The 15,432-nt window shown below is 38.6% G+C and overlaps 1 long non-coding RNA gene across 1 annotated transcript in view; it reads right to left on the bottom strand.

The window, feature by feature from the left end:
- Window positions 1-15,432, bottom strand: part of LOC113459309 (uncharacterized) — a 104,016-nt gene that overhangs the window by 31,678 nt on the left and 56,906 nt on the right. The window contains exon 2 of the long non-coding RNA XR_012579721.1: window positions 14,140-14,295. This is a non-coding gene — a long non-coding RNA (uncharacterized LOC113459309). The remainder of the gene's footprint in view (window positions 1-14,139; window positions 14,296-15,432) is intronic.

Raw genomic sequence — 15,432 nt, 5'->3', positions numbered from 1 at the left:
TTTAACTGTATGCAGTTGTATTGACTCAAGTGTCAGCATTCTTCACCTCTGCCATTTAATCGTTCAAAATATTTTTAAATGACAAAAATAATATAGCTCCAGCTGAAAAATAAAGCTTAGAAAACTATAGGTCAAAATAATGCAGGATGCCCAAAATATGGAAGATTTTGCTTAACAATGGGGACTAAATATTCTGGAATACTTCCAAATGTAGGGAGAATAGAAAGCACTGCTAGACAACCACATCACCCCAAGATTATTACACAAATGACCTTATGGATAAAAAATTTGTAGTGAGACTTCATACCTGCCTTTTCTATACACTCCATGATATTAGGCAAATTGCTGGGGGGAAACAGTGGGATAGAGAGGAAAAAACACCTGTGGGCCAGAGTATGGGAACAACCAGATAAAGAAGAGTTAGATAAGCAAAACATGTTTAAGGAAGCTGAATTTTTGCTGCAGGTTTAGGAAATTCCAGTGCCTTCCTAGTGTGTCTGCAGGGAGTATTATTGTGTGTAATTTTGCTTGAGTGTTTGCTATCTCTGAGCAAAGCAGGCAAGACTTATGAGCATCTCCAGGTTACTAATTTCTCAACCAGCAGAAGCTGCCACTGGGAAGTGCCCTTTCATACCACCAGGCACTGCTCTGAAAAAGCACATTCCTGATACAGAAAATATTGGAGATGGTGTCAGTAGCTGACATTATAGTCCTGGAGGAATGATAAACCAAAGCTCTTGCTTCAATTTGAGCTAAGCTACCAGTGAATCCAATATAAAGAATCCAATATAAACAGGCATATCAAATATGCTTTAGCAGCCTAGAAGCACAAACTTCTCAGGTTTTCTGGGACAGTATGTATCTTAAATCATGTAGTGCTTTAAAAAAAAAAAAATCTCAACTAAATAGACTTACTAGAGATTTATAATGCAGGTTAGAATTGCTTGGTTTGTTTTGGTTTTTTGATTGCATTTTGTAGTGTTTTTTAAACATGGAGCAAAGAAAGAACAGTTTTCTTAAGTATAAAACCAAATATGCTTTATGCTCTGCCTCCCTTCTGCCCATGTATGTGTACTTCAACACACTAAGTTTAGTCCTATGCTGTAAAATTGAATGGAGTCAAAATCATACCATAATTAATTAGAAGCACATATATGCACGTACATGCACAGTCACCTGTAATTCTGCACCTTTTACCAAGAAAAGCATCACAGTGAGGGACAGACACTGCAAACTTAACCCTCCATGTCCACCTTAAAGCTTAAATAACAAATTTACTTGACAAAATTCACATCTAAGCAGCTCCAGTTCTAGTAGGCTCTTACTTTCCATGATGCTCAACTATTCCTTTTTCTTCATCAGTCATTTTAGCATCCACTGGGGTGAGATGTAGTGGACATGAGCAGAGGTTGCAGGGAAAAACTATACAACTATGTGTATGCAATAATAAAAATATGATGTCTCTTATCTTTTCCACCCCAACCAATCCTTAAGCTTCCCTTTACAGACGCTCAGTGACTACCTCTGCTCTGCTCAAAAAGACGGCTCAGTGTGTCCCTGCTGGGTGGCCAGACATGGTGCTATCTCACACATCTGAGAAGAAGCAATTTGAGGCATACATTCCTTTCTCCTATTTTAGGAAGGAAAAAGAAAAGTTGGAGGGAAAAAAGTAGGGAAAAATCTAGTCAGGCTGAAATTGCAGATCAGATCCCTTACCTTAACTATGTACACCACTCAGAACGCAAATTGCTGCTAGGAAAAGAGTGATTACCAAGAAACCCACCCTGCCACAATATCTTTAAACTAAATATACATATTAGACAGAGTTGCTAAATCTCCAGTGACATGTGGCCTTTGCAATTTCTGTGAATTCCTGGAAGGTAAGTGTTAATTACAGTATGTGGACAAAAACTAATGACTTGTTTTGGAGTTAATGTCCCATTCAAAAAGGATTACTGTTGTTATCAACCACATCAGGCAATTAATGGCATCCATAATGCTTAAAAATTAACAGTGGCAGCATAGCTGAGTGACTGTTTTGAAAAACTGGTCATTCCTTGGAGATTAATGAGCAATTTTCTGTCAGAGAGCAGGATGCACTCTGGTAGAAAACTGACAAAAGAGGCACCATCCTCAGGGGATTATTTTTAACAATCCATTTTGCTGCGCATATTTAAGAGGAAATTTGGTAGATATCGCTGCCATTCCAGAAGTATATTCTCATTTATTTTTCCCCTTAAACATTATAAGCCAATATTTGACAAGTTACACTGAACTAGATATCTAGAATCTAAAATGAATAATTACAGGGGAAGAGCCAACAAGGTGTAAACACTGCATAAGGATTTTTTTTTCCCCAATTACTTTCATTTAGGTTTGTTAGACAAATAAGTATCAGCATTGTAAGCAATTAGGTTTCACTTTAATCAGTCACAATCAATTAATGTGAACTGTTTCCCTATTTTTGCTTAATTGTGTCTAAGCAGGTATTCTGTTTTAAAGCAAAAAAGTTTCAGAAGAGTGTGATTAAATAAATTTAATTAGAACTATAAGGAGTGTGATTCTTACTAGAAAGTTGAAGTGTGGTTTTTAAACGTATTTCCATACATTCTTTTGTAAAAAATTGCCCTATTTTAAAATTTCCCTTTTTTTTAACCAAAAACTTAGCCAAGACTCTATTTTGTTTGCCCACTTACCAGATGGGTCATTGACTTACACCTACACAGACTAAGCCTGATGAGGTTGTAGTACCCACTATGAACTTAACACAAAGCAGAGAAGGGGCCAGCAGCTCTCAGCTATCCCAGCTCACACTGATATCTCACACGAAAAACTGGCTGTGACCCACAGCTTGTGAGCTGGCAATTCAGGTCCAGGTCTGAGTTTCCTTTTTTTCCCTAAGGATTGCTCATGTTCATACCTTATTTCTCTCACAGAGCCTCAGCAAGTTCATCATTTATAGCTCTTCAGCCCACTTCTAATGAAATTATACATCACCACCAAGGGCATCCTCTCTCGGCCTGGAAGAGACTGGCATATATAATCAGTTTATGAGTAGGAGGGAAAAAGTTTCAAAGTGAAAATACTGCCTATTGATTTGTTTTGCATGGAAGTCTTCACAAACTAAGCTCCTCTTTCAGAGGCTGCAGAATTGTCACAGCTGCTTATGATGTACCCCTGTGCACATCTCATCCTGTCAGTGAACCCAGATGACAGAGAAACAGGAAACAGTAGACCTTGCTTCTAGAGAAAGGGAAACAGAGGTGAAAAAATAAAACAAAGAAATCAGGAGGCATTGATTCCCTCAGAGAAAACTCTGCAGTGGTCTAGGCTTTCCTGAGAATCAGCAGGAAGGTGAAAAAAGGAAAGGAAAACATAAGCAAACTAGGCAAGTTTTAACAGAGATATTCAGTGCCACCTGGGTAAATGACTTTCCTTTTCAAGGGCGTTCCTGAAAAAAACCGGGTTTTTTGTCTCATTCAGGATTTACACATTGCAGTTCCTAAAACTAACCCAGTGCAGGGTCCCTGACAGTGAGATTCTGAACACTCTCCCTTCACCTCTCATCTTGGCTGCCATGGCTTTAGCTGCAAGGCTTGGCAGTGGTCCACAGCTTTGTCCCAATGTTCTGGTGGCTGCTCTCCCAGCATATGGTCTATTCAATTTCTCCCCAGCTGTTACTCAGCCAGGGAGACCATGCTCTCTCCCAGCTACAGACCTTTGTTCAGAAACAGGGAATCCATTTTCTCCTTATTAAAGGGGCACGAGGAGCAGAGGGGAAGTGAGAAGGAATTCACATGAACCTCAAGCATCCTAAGCCATGTGCTGACACAGGGGCTTGCTCTCACTCAGTAGTCAGTCAAGCCTTCAGAGGATAATTCTGACTCTTTGGTGTGGAGCACTGCTTAGGAGTATGTGCCAACCAACTTCCTTACCTCCCTACTATTTTTCCAACTCATTTATCCTTTACATTCTACTTCTTGGAGGCTCACTGACTCACTGGAGCTTAGATTCCATATGGATTAAATTGCATGGTGCCTGTGCCAAAATGTATCCTCCTGGTAGGACTTTAAGAGATTTCCTGTGTCTTTCAGTAGTGGGCAAGGTCAAATGAACAGAAATAAAGAATAGTCTCACCTCTCCTTGGACAGTAGGGGTGTGATTTGACTAACAAGTTAAGGTAAAGCCATGCAGAAATAGTGCTGCAAACTTATCTGACTTCACTTATGAATTGCTTTAAGAATTCAGCAAATAAAGGTTTTTAAGTTAAAACATGTTAGACCATTTGACGTATGGAAAAGATACACTGAAGGACTGGCACTGGCCCACACCTCACCAAACCAATGAAATAAAACTACAAGGAAGAAAAGATGAGGCTTGAGTTGAAGAAAGAGAAAAGGTTGGTGCAGCAGAGACATCAGATCAGTTCTGTACTAAAGGTGATTTTTACAAACGCTCATTAAGAAAACAGTTATCTACTTGAAAGAGAAATATTTCATGGCTTGCTTACTTGGCACCTGGCCACCAAATGACCAAGACAGGTAGCTACTGGAGTTATTGGAACCTTCTTTCAATCAAGAAACTTACTGTTTGCTTTCAGTTCCTTCTAAATAAAATAAGCAAAGTATTACCAAACACAAATTGAAAAAAAAAAAAAGAATTTTTACATCAAGAGACATTTTCATTTATCACAGTTTCCATGTTTTTTTTAATTATCTATGACAGTGTTGTGAGCATAACAGCATAAGAGTCTGTTCAGATAATGGACTTATGGACAGAAAAATGCAAAGGAAATGGATTGCAAGATTCACAACAAGTTCAAATGTAGCTGGAGTAAACTTGTACTTCCAATCTTATATTTTTCACATGTGTAAATCTGTCTTGGGTTGTACATGGCAGAGGTTGGATGGCACTCAAAGGGAAAGCCCCTAGTATCTCCCTGGAATTCCACCTGAGGTGACCCAGCATATAACAGCACAGTAGTTTTTCTAGTTCTTACTACATAGATTACTGCCTGGGAAATATTCCCACTCTTGCTGCTGCTGTTTCAGGAACAGTCACAGCCACAAAGACACCGGCAGCCATTTGCTGGTTTTTGATTCCAACTCTGCTGTTTCTTTCTTCCATAGACTCATCTCCCATAGGTCCTCAGTATCTGCTCAGCACAACTTCCAGGACATCAGGTCATGTTGGGTCTGTTTCTTTTCCCTTCTCCTTTCCCCCTCCTTTTGCTATGGGATTCACCAATGCAGACCCCAGAATTTCATCTGAAAGTGAGAGAAACCTCAAAGTTTGTGGATGAGGGCTCATGGAACACTCAGGAAAAACTGCAAAATCTCAGTGAATGTCAGTTGTCAGACTTGCCCATTGCTGTGGTTTTCAACCACTGTTTCTTTTGTCTTGAACTAAACTGAAGCCCCTTCCTTTAGCATCCCCATACATTTTTGCGCTCTCACTAAATAGATGGATTAGCATAACGCTGAGCTTTGATTTGAGAACACATAAAGATAAAACAAGAATATCAGGAAAAGAGAGCAGGATACTGAAGTTGAGGTGACAGTGAATAAGACAGCAGCTGTAGACTTGAGTGCATGCCCTGAAAGATGCACTAAAAGGACACTTCGCTCTAGTTTTCATTATCACAAGACAGCAAGACTACAAGAGCAGTGACCAGTAGAAAGTCAGTGGGAAGGAAAGAAATCATCTCCTTGGAGTGGCAGATTAATTTGTGCTGCAAGAGCCATGTCAGGGTCATGATTCAATAGATACAGGGTTGCTAATAAAGACCATGCTGGCCTTTCTGGGGGTGTCTTGCAGCCCATAGCAGAATGCACCATGACAATTTTTGCCCAGGCCCCTACTTTGTGAATTAGGAATCATAGTCTCCTGTACAAAATAGTCCAGAGGACAACTCAAAATATTTTGCTATGAATTACTCTGTGACAGTAAATTGCATCAATTTCTTTAATCAAAAACTCCTTTTTCTTTCCCCCTGTCCTCCCTGTCACTCTTTTTTTTTTCTTCCCTCCTCTGCCTCATTTGCTGCCTATTTCCTTCTGGATTTTCTACTTGAGAACTCAGCTTCCAACTCAGCTTTCTAAATTAGATGGCATAGATAAGATACTCAACATGTGCTTATGTGTGCCTAGCACTCAGACCAATTTTGTCTTTCCTTCAGAAGTGGAAATATTAATTCACATCCTCAACCAATGAATATCACTGTGGCTGACTTAACAGTGTTCTAGTCAGCAATCACCAACCTCAAACAGAATTTTTGTTTTTATATTTCTGGTCTGAGACAGATTCTGCTGGTCAGATATGTGACAGAGCATCTGAAATGAGGATTTAAATGGTAACCACACATAAACACATATGCATGCAGTCTCTGGTGCAGGAGGAAGGAAAAAGGTGAGAAATTCTCAGATATAAAATAGAATTGGGGAAACAAAATGAGTTTCACTCACATGTTCACTGCTAAGTAGATAGGCTAGAACTGTTCTTAAAGCACAGCACAGACTTTATCTTGTAGCTGTGTCTGAGAAAATGTGTCAATTTTCAGCGGACAGACAGGCAAGGATTTAAGGGGATGTGAATAGCAGGGTGGGATTCTGGGTAAACCTCAGCTAAGAATGCGGATTTCACCTACTATGAAGGCATATCCATAGGAACCACTGGCATTTCTCCCCTCCTGTACTATGGTATGGCTCCATTTCTTTTCAAATGCAATTATATCTGACTACCAACTTTCTAGTGGACAAAGACTGTGGAAGTTTCACTGAAATTAGTCAAAACTCCAGTAATTCCACTAGTCTTAGTGGATCTTCCTGCAGGAGCAGGTGTTTGTTAGCAAGAGAAGGGATTTCATAATCCAAACTCTACTTATTGAAAATCAATCTGCTGCCAGGATTATTAAAATCCCTGCACTGGGGATACAGCACCTTGGACCCTAGAAAATCTATTTCAGTTACAGAAACAACAAATTTACAGGTTCACAGGATTTATGTGAACCGACACAGGGGCTCCTTTGCAGACCACTGCATTTTAGATATTGGTGCGAAACACTCAAACTTGTGTATCCAAAATTGGGGGCATATTTCCCAATTTCTCCTTTGTAAGCTAATCAACAAAATATATACTCACATAGCTCTATCTGTCTCCTTGTACTAGTGAAAAATCCCAAATGTAAATATACAAAAATCATCTGGAATTCTGCTCTGTGTCCAGAAAGGTGCACCACATCTGTGAAGTCCACAGTTCTACTGAAGCATTAAATGTCTGGTAGGAACACACATTCAAGCAACATTGGCTTGTTTCCATTCTCTACTTACAAATGCAGTTTGCCATGGCCAGTCTATTTTCTGAGGCTCACTGCTAGAGATATTCTGGATTGGGAATCTCTGACATACATTGTTTGCATCCATGCACCATAAAATATGCTACTAAATCAGTTCCCTCCCCCAACCACCCCAACCGATCCTTTGGGCTTTAATACCATCCGTTGACAGCCACCTTGCTCATGTTCCTCTGGAGAGATTTCTCTTAACAGATTCCTTCTTGGTTTTATCAGAACGAGTATAAATACAGGCTATCTCAACCCAGCAGCCTAGCTCTTCCTTAAACTACAGAATTATTTTTGTCTCCCACTATAGCAGCCCTGAGAAAATGAGCCCACCTTGGTATGACTTATTTCCATAAACTCTTGGTTCCCCGCATTTTGAATTAAATTAAAATACACTGATTGATACTGGAATACTGGAAAAAAATCAATAATTGACCCAAATACCTTTAACAGTCACATGTTCAAGTGTTACAGTGATTTCCTCTAGAGAACAAAGATTAGATTTCATATTCATTCAGTCCAGAAATGGCAATATACAAAAATGACAATATACAAATGTTAAGAGTTGAACCTGCAAACTACAAGTAGATCAGAAATAAAGTGTGTCTGTGTTTTCTGTCAGACATTAGGGCTTGAGAGCATGTAATCACAAATCAACTAGCATGGAGTTCAATACGACTAACAAGGACTAATTGGTTTTCCAAGCCAACCAGGAGAAGATACAGAAGGAATTCTTGGGCTAAGCAAGTAAATTATCTAATTGCCACATCATGTTGACAACACAAAAAGAAATGCCATCCCAAGACAGGGAGGATGGAAGTACAGAGGACCACCAATGTGAAGAAGAGACAGAAACAAATCTGTCCTTCAAAAAAGTTCTACAAAAATCCTCCAACCCCTTTGCCTTGCTCTTCATGCTCTGTTGTTTTGTCTTTGTTATCAGTTCTCTTTGCTGGTGTCTTTCTTACTACTTCTCTCTTTCCTCCTTTTTTTTGTCACTGCCAAAGCACACAGCCTAACAAATTCCACATGTGTGAATATGGAGTTTGAAGTACACATTATCCCTCTATTTTTTGTGCACGTTTAAAAAAGGGGGTTGAATTTGCAGCTTGGGGTTTAGAGTTTTGAGCCCAAATGGAAAGTGCTCACATAGCATGTGATATATTCCCTTCAAGGAGACCTGGAACAGCTGCTGAGTGGAGCTCAGCATTCACCTGTGTGCTGCTATGCTGAGTGAAAGAGAGCATAGAAGACCCACACATTTGAAACCTTATGGTACCAAAAAAGTGTAAAAATCTCTACAGTTTTAATACAATAATATTGTAAGTACAACTTGTGTTATTTTTGTGCAAAAACAACTTTTTGGATATTCCTATAGTGCTCTTGTATTTGAAGAAACAGACAATATAATTGCCTCTTTAGGAGTTTCTCAGCAAAAATATATTAATAGCATCAGACTGTCTTAAAAGTACAAGGTCATTCAAATTCTTTCCAAATATATTCTTCACCAAGGGCAACCACCACTACTAGAAGCAACTCCTTAGGTTGCTAAAACAGCATTTTATCCCTTATGGTATGACAGAGCCACAGACATATGAGGGAGGGGAAAAAACCCCAAAAAGACAGCCTTATTACATTTACTTGCATGAAAATCATAAGTCTTTTCTTTATGCTTCTGACAGGAATGTTTCAATTCAATTAGAGGAATTGCATTTAGTATCTGCATATTTATCAGCTGCTGTCTGTTATCCTAGCATATAACAGCAGAAGATAGAATACGTTTTTATATCCATATCAAATCACATGAGAGAGCTGGAACACATGAGTATAGCTTAGCATAAACTTCTTAAAAGGAATTGAACTAGGCACTGATCTCTTTGAACACCCTAAATGAACACTTGCCAAAATGGAAAAGGTGGTGTGTTTTCATTGACAAGAAAGGAGTCTTACAAAAAAGATTCAATTTTATAACCTACATAGAGTAAACAAAGGGAAAGACAAGCTATTGGAATTCCTTTCAGTTTGTGGACTTTATGTAGGGACTTGTATTGAAAGTATTAAATTCAACAAGGCAGGTATGATATTTTTAGTCTACTGTACTTCATATCTTGAAAATATGAGCATGTGAAATGAAGGTATGATCACGCCTGATACAAGATGTCTTAGGCAGAGCTTGTATAGGATGACATCTAGGTTTCCTTTTCAATACCGAGGACACAGTGGTTAAAGAAAGACAAGGGCAGCCTAAAATAACCAAGATAGAAGTTATAAGCTTTGTTCTACTATTAACAACTATCTGTGAAGCCCACTGCAAATCATCACCTGTCAGCCCCAGACATGTGGCAAGAGTCTGTTACTGCCATCTGCATGCTGTTTCCTGACTGTGACACTGCTCATATTGCCTGTTTTGGATAAAACAATTCTACACAAACTGTGCTTTTTTACAGACATTTGAAGAACCCCCACATGTTATTACAGTGTTACATTACAAAGAAGTATAAAGAATTTCATATTATGAAAAACTTAGCACTTTTCTTCCCACCAATGACATCTCCTCCATCAGTTCAGAGGACTGTGGGGTGAATCAGATTCCTACTCACGTCATTCACAACTGAACACAAAATCTGTGTAATATGTGGGAAAAGGGGGTTCAAAGAAAGCTCTTCAAGGTAATGCTTGAAAAGTTATTTTTCCAAGTTTTAGCCTTACTTTTCCTTTGGAGTTTTTGTGTTACACTGTCAGTGTACAATCACAGAGGTCCCTTAAATCAGACATCTCCTAGATCATTTCATGCTCTTCATTTTATGGCCTCCACATGGCCTATGAAACCTGTTTTAGAGTTAAGTTCTTTGTGTTACTCCCAAAGCCCAGGGAATGCCTGCTTCTAGCACACAAGCTATGAAAACAAATTAATTAAATATGAATGCAAATTATGAAAAAACACCTACATCCTTGTTTTAGGCAAGCTTGGGAATCAACAGTAGTCCTTTCCTTAAGTTCTCCCATCTGCTAAACAGGAAAGTGACATCCTTTAACACAGGAACATACTGAAGTTATGTTAACAAGCAGATAAGAACTACTAGGACACTAGGCAAGACTACCATAGAAAGTATTTCCACTCTGACATGGTCAATATTTCTGCATTCAGGATTAGGTTTCAATCTTAGGAACAAAAGGGAGGGTCATGCCTCAAAAAATAATAAATAAAAACAAAAAAACCCCACAAAAAAAAAAAAAAAAAAAAAACAAAAAAAAAAAACACAAAAAACCCCCCTAAAGTAAATACCAAATTACTACTCATTTTGTGGGCACCAACCATTCAGGGTGGTAAACTAGGCAGTGACTGCAACACTATATGAGGTCTTTTAATTAAAGACACTTTTGCATTATATACAGTGCAAGGGGTTGTAATTGAGATTGCAAAGACTTCTGGATTTTCCATCACTTATGGTTTTGATTTTGAACCCTTTAAATTCTCCAAATGAAGTACTTCAGAATGCAAAACGCTTTATCATTTATTTCAGAGTCCAAGAGAATCAATTGTCTTCCACTGATGGGGATTCCAGCCCTTCACAGAAAGTCTCTATGCTCTTATATCTCAAAGTTAGCTGACAGTACTTTGATATTCTTTATCACATGCTCATCACATTCTGGTAATGGAACTGAAACACCTTTTAATCAACAGGTATAAATAAATTCCATCATAACACGAATAACACCAGCCAAATTAGGCTTTTGTAAGCCTATTAAACAAGAAAAATACTAATGACAATAGAGGTACACCAGTGTAATTTAATGGAAAGTGAAGCTCTATAGTCTATATTTGCAAAAGCACCGCAGTTCCTACTTGTCATTGAAATAATTTTGCATGGATTTTGCATCTGAACGACTTGGAAAATTTATGCCTTTAACTCAAACTGTTAGTAAGACCACTTAGGAGGTAACATACTATTTTCTGTATCTGTGAGATGAACATGTGTGGTCCAATACCTCTTCACATCAGTCACCAATTTCCTTTTTGTTTAACATAAAATTTCTGGAAGGACAGAGGGGAGAGGAAAGCAAATTTTCTTGTAAGTAAATGCAAAATACTTTTAGAGGATGGAGGGATTTAACCGCCTACCACATGTGGCAGTCAGGTTATCTCCTGAAGCATGACAATTCACTGATTGACAAGGAATAAAAGTAATATCTGTTGTTAAATTATCGAACCATTAGTCTTACTGGTTTTTTGCCAGGCTAACTCTTTCATCAAAAGCGGTCTAATATACTCAGAAATATTTTAAAATTGAAGTTTCTTCTGCACCTCTTTGCTATCTTTTAATGTTTGGGTATTTTAACCTTGGCTCACATCAGTAGATGAGGGTCTTGCATCTATTCTGAGACTCTTCTATTCATAACTTCCCAAGAGATTAAAATATTTCCATTTTATAGACCAGGCAACAAAATATATTGAGAAGACTGGAGGGGCAAAGGAGTTTGGTGCCCTGTCAAGGGAAAGTCAAAGGCCAAAGTTTGGCATTAGGGTCCGAAATAATGCATGGAAAGAGCCTGGGATGCCACGTTGGGAGTTGTTGGGCCAATGTCTGTGTCAGGAGTCACTTCAAGCCAGCTGATGCTGCACAGCTCTGGCAAGCCCCAATGAAAGAATGTTATTTTTTCTGTCTGACTGCATGTCATGGGTTCCTTTACCTCCTTCTGCAGTAAAATCAGCCTTTTCTCAAAAATGCACTTGGAAGAGTTGTACAGCAGCTTCTGCCTCCCTCAATGCAGTCAGTGGTTAAAGGACTCCACCCACCCGTGAGAACATACCTTCAGCTCCTTTCTCTGATTGCAAGGAACTTCCAGGATTTCCCAGGTGAATCATTTTACTACAAGGTTGCATACTGTGGTGATATATGATGTTTGTAGCAGTGTCTGTTGAAACTGCCACATTTTGCCAAAATACAGAAGGAAATAGTAAACATGAACATGGCTATTTAGGTGCCGTGGTGTTTGGGAGGAAAAGCTATGAACCATTTTCTGCTCCTCTGAATATTTAATACATAAGACAAACAAACATTCATTGAATTCAGATAATATTTACTTAAGCCATTAGTCAATATTTTCCTCATTAAGGATGGCAGGATTTGACCCATTCCACAATCAATCCAGTGGCACCAGGTAAATAATATCGTTTTTAACTCACATTTTTCATACAGAAGGCTTCCTTAAGAAAATGGAATGAAATTTACAGATGCAGCACACATAATATTTAGATGTAATATTAGCTCCATTGGGAAGAAAAAAATCCTGAAAGTTAACAAAAATTGATTGATGCTCCCTGACTGGAAGTGTCTGTAATTTTTTGCATGATAGCAATATGGAATGTGTTAACTCCATGAACACCAGTCTCCTTTACAACTGCTGTTGCTATTCTAACCACATTATCAACCTCACACATGTTTACCTCAGGGATATTTAGCCAGCCATAATTGACTTTTGCACAAAAAGAAAGCTGCAGGCAAGGTTTAATCCTTTTGGGCTTGCCTTCTCAGTAAAACAAACAAGTATCTAAGAGAATTGTAACTAGATAAAGTATAAAATCAGAGCATGGGGTGAACCTGTTCAGTCTTCTTCAATTTTGTAATTCTTAAAATTTTCAAAATTAGGATATCTGGAAATTCACATCTTTGCAGGTAAAATGTCACAAATAAACAGAGAATTCAGCATCTCCACTTCCAATAAAAGCATTTCTCTAACTGTTATTTGACCATGTCAGATTCCTTTATGGAGGTGGTATTGTATTCTCTGGGAGCGTCCCAACAAAGGCAGGAATGATGCCTCTGACTCCATGTTCTCAGAAGGCTAATGTATTACTTTATGATACTATTTTATATTAAAAAATACTATACTTAAGAATACAGAAAAGATACTTACAGAATGCTAAAAAGATAATAAAGAAAACTCGTGACTCTTTCCAGAGTCTCAACACAGCTTGGCCCCAATTGGCCAAAGAGTCAAATCAACTCACACTGGAGACCAGTCAAACAATCACCTGTGGGTAAACAATCTCCAAACACATTCCACACATGAGAAGCAAATGAGGTAAGAATTGTTTTCCTTTTCTCTGAGGCTTCTCAGCTTCCTAGGAGAAAAATTCTGGGCAAAGGAATTTTTTTCAGAGAATGTGAATGCCACAAGGTGGAGTTTTAAAAAGCCTGTTGAACTAATATCACACTAAACTCTATCTGATAAGGTTAACGCCAGGTAGCAGTGATTGCACATAAACTCTAGGTGAGATTAATATGGTAGGTTGTGTCATGTTTTAACCCCAGCAGCCAGCTCAGCCCCACCAAGGAGGATGGGGGGATGCTGTGGGATATTCCATTGGTCTGTTGGGGTCACCTATCCTCATTATGTCCCCTCCCAATTCCGTGTGCACCCCCAGCCCCCTCTCTGGTGGGTGGGGTGAGAAGCAGAAGAGTCTAGAGTCTGTGTAAATGCTGCTCGTCAGTAAAACTACCAGCCCTGAATTATCAGCACAATTTTGGTCACAAACCCAAACACACGGCCCCAGTCAAAACCAGCATAGGTGGCTAAGACTGGTTTTCAGTACATTTTTAACCTTATGCTACCAGGGAAAGAAAGCAGGCCTGCACTGCTTTTACTCACATGCCCTATTCCCAGTCCTGCACAGATTTGTCTTGTGCTGATACCAACATTTGTATGAATATATGGTAAATTGTTCAGGGAGCTGATCTGGCTGAAAACCAGCCATTTTCACCCAAGGTTAGTTGTTTTAGCTCAGATCCACTCACCACATGGTGCATCTCACACTTCATGATGAACACATGAAGAAGGGGGAAGACTCCAAGACTGTTTCTTCTGACAGCAGGACCAACTTAAACTGATAATTCAAGTTTGTCTTCAAATAGTGGGAAAGAAGCATACTCTAGAGTTGCATCTTTTCCTTGCTGTCAGGAAAAAAAAAAAAAAAGAAGCTCAGCATACTCCAGCTTAAATTTCTAATTGCAGATAGCTGAATTGAGAGACAGCTCATCCATAAGCAAAGCAAAAATTCAAACCAAAGTATTATTTTAGAGTTTTAACTCCCTGTGTCAGGTCAATCATCTCAAGTGTAGGTAAAGGCAACCAGTCCCAGGCTATACAATAGAGGAGAAGTTTGGACAGTCAGGATAAAATTGTTGCTTCATAAAATGAATAGCAAACTTCTTGTTGATGTACAGCACATAAGAATTTTATCCTACAGCCCTAAGTTTTAATCTGTTTTTATCCTTTGCTTAGTTCATAACAAATCAACTAATTTATCTCTCCTTTCTTTGTTTGTAAAATGGTCATTGATAGGACTGTATTTCTAAAATGCTTTCTAATAATATATAGGAAAGAATTATTTAAATGCTAAGTACATTATTATCTATTATCTGACAGGTCATCTGCTCTACTAGCAGAGCAATTACAGAAAATGTCCTACATATATTTATATGCAGATAAATCTAGATTTAAGTGAAAAGTTTGAAAGAGGAGGGAAATAAGTGACTTCCTTAATTTACTCTTTCATATATGAAATTTTGTATAAAGCTTTTGTAAACTGTTCTTTGTCTTATGCTATAAATCCTATTCCCTGCAGGAAAAAGAAAAAACCCAACCACTTAACTTCTAAACTTCATCACTACTCAAGTAACTGTGGTCCAACTGAATGTGTATGTGGAAACAAGCAGCAGGTTTTAACCAGAGAAGGATATTCTACACACAAAATAATAGAAAAGAAGCTTGATTTTCTAAATACAGCAATTTGGAGTGTTCCTAGCAGAGACAATGTTGTCATCTTATTGCAAAGCTCCCATACCTTGTCAGTCATGTCTCATGGGCATCTCCTTGCAGCACTGACACCTTCTTCTTCACAGCCAACAAACTCCATCTCTCCCCTCACCCAGCTAACCCACTCTTTTGTAGCACTCTTCTTCTTATTGGACACAGCTGTAGCCTATTAAGGGTGTTCCTAATCTTTGGTGATTTGTACAGCTGCAACACCTCAGCTGTGAGACTACCTTCTGCACTATCTTTATTTTCTTACATTCTATCCCTCCACA

The sequence above is a fragment of the Zonotrichia albicollis genome, chromosome 3 (genome assembly GCF_047830755.1).
Source record: "Zonotrichia albicollis isolate bZonAlb1 chromosome 3, bZonAlb1.hap1, whole genome shotgun sequence".
NCBI classification, from domain to species: domain Eukaryota; kingdom Metazoa; phylum Chordata; class Aves; order Passeriformes; family Passerellidae; genus Zonotrichia; species Zonotrichia albicollis.
Note: the sequence above shows the minus strand (reverse complement) of the source record. Positions and strands in the feature narration are given on the sequence as shown.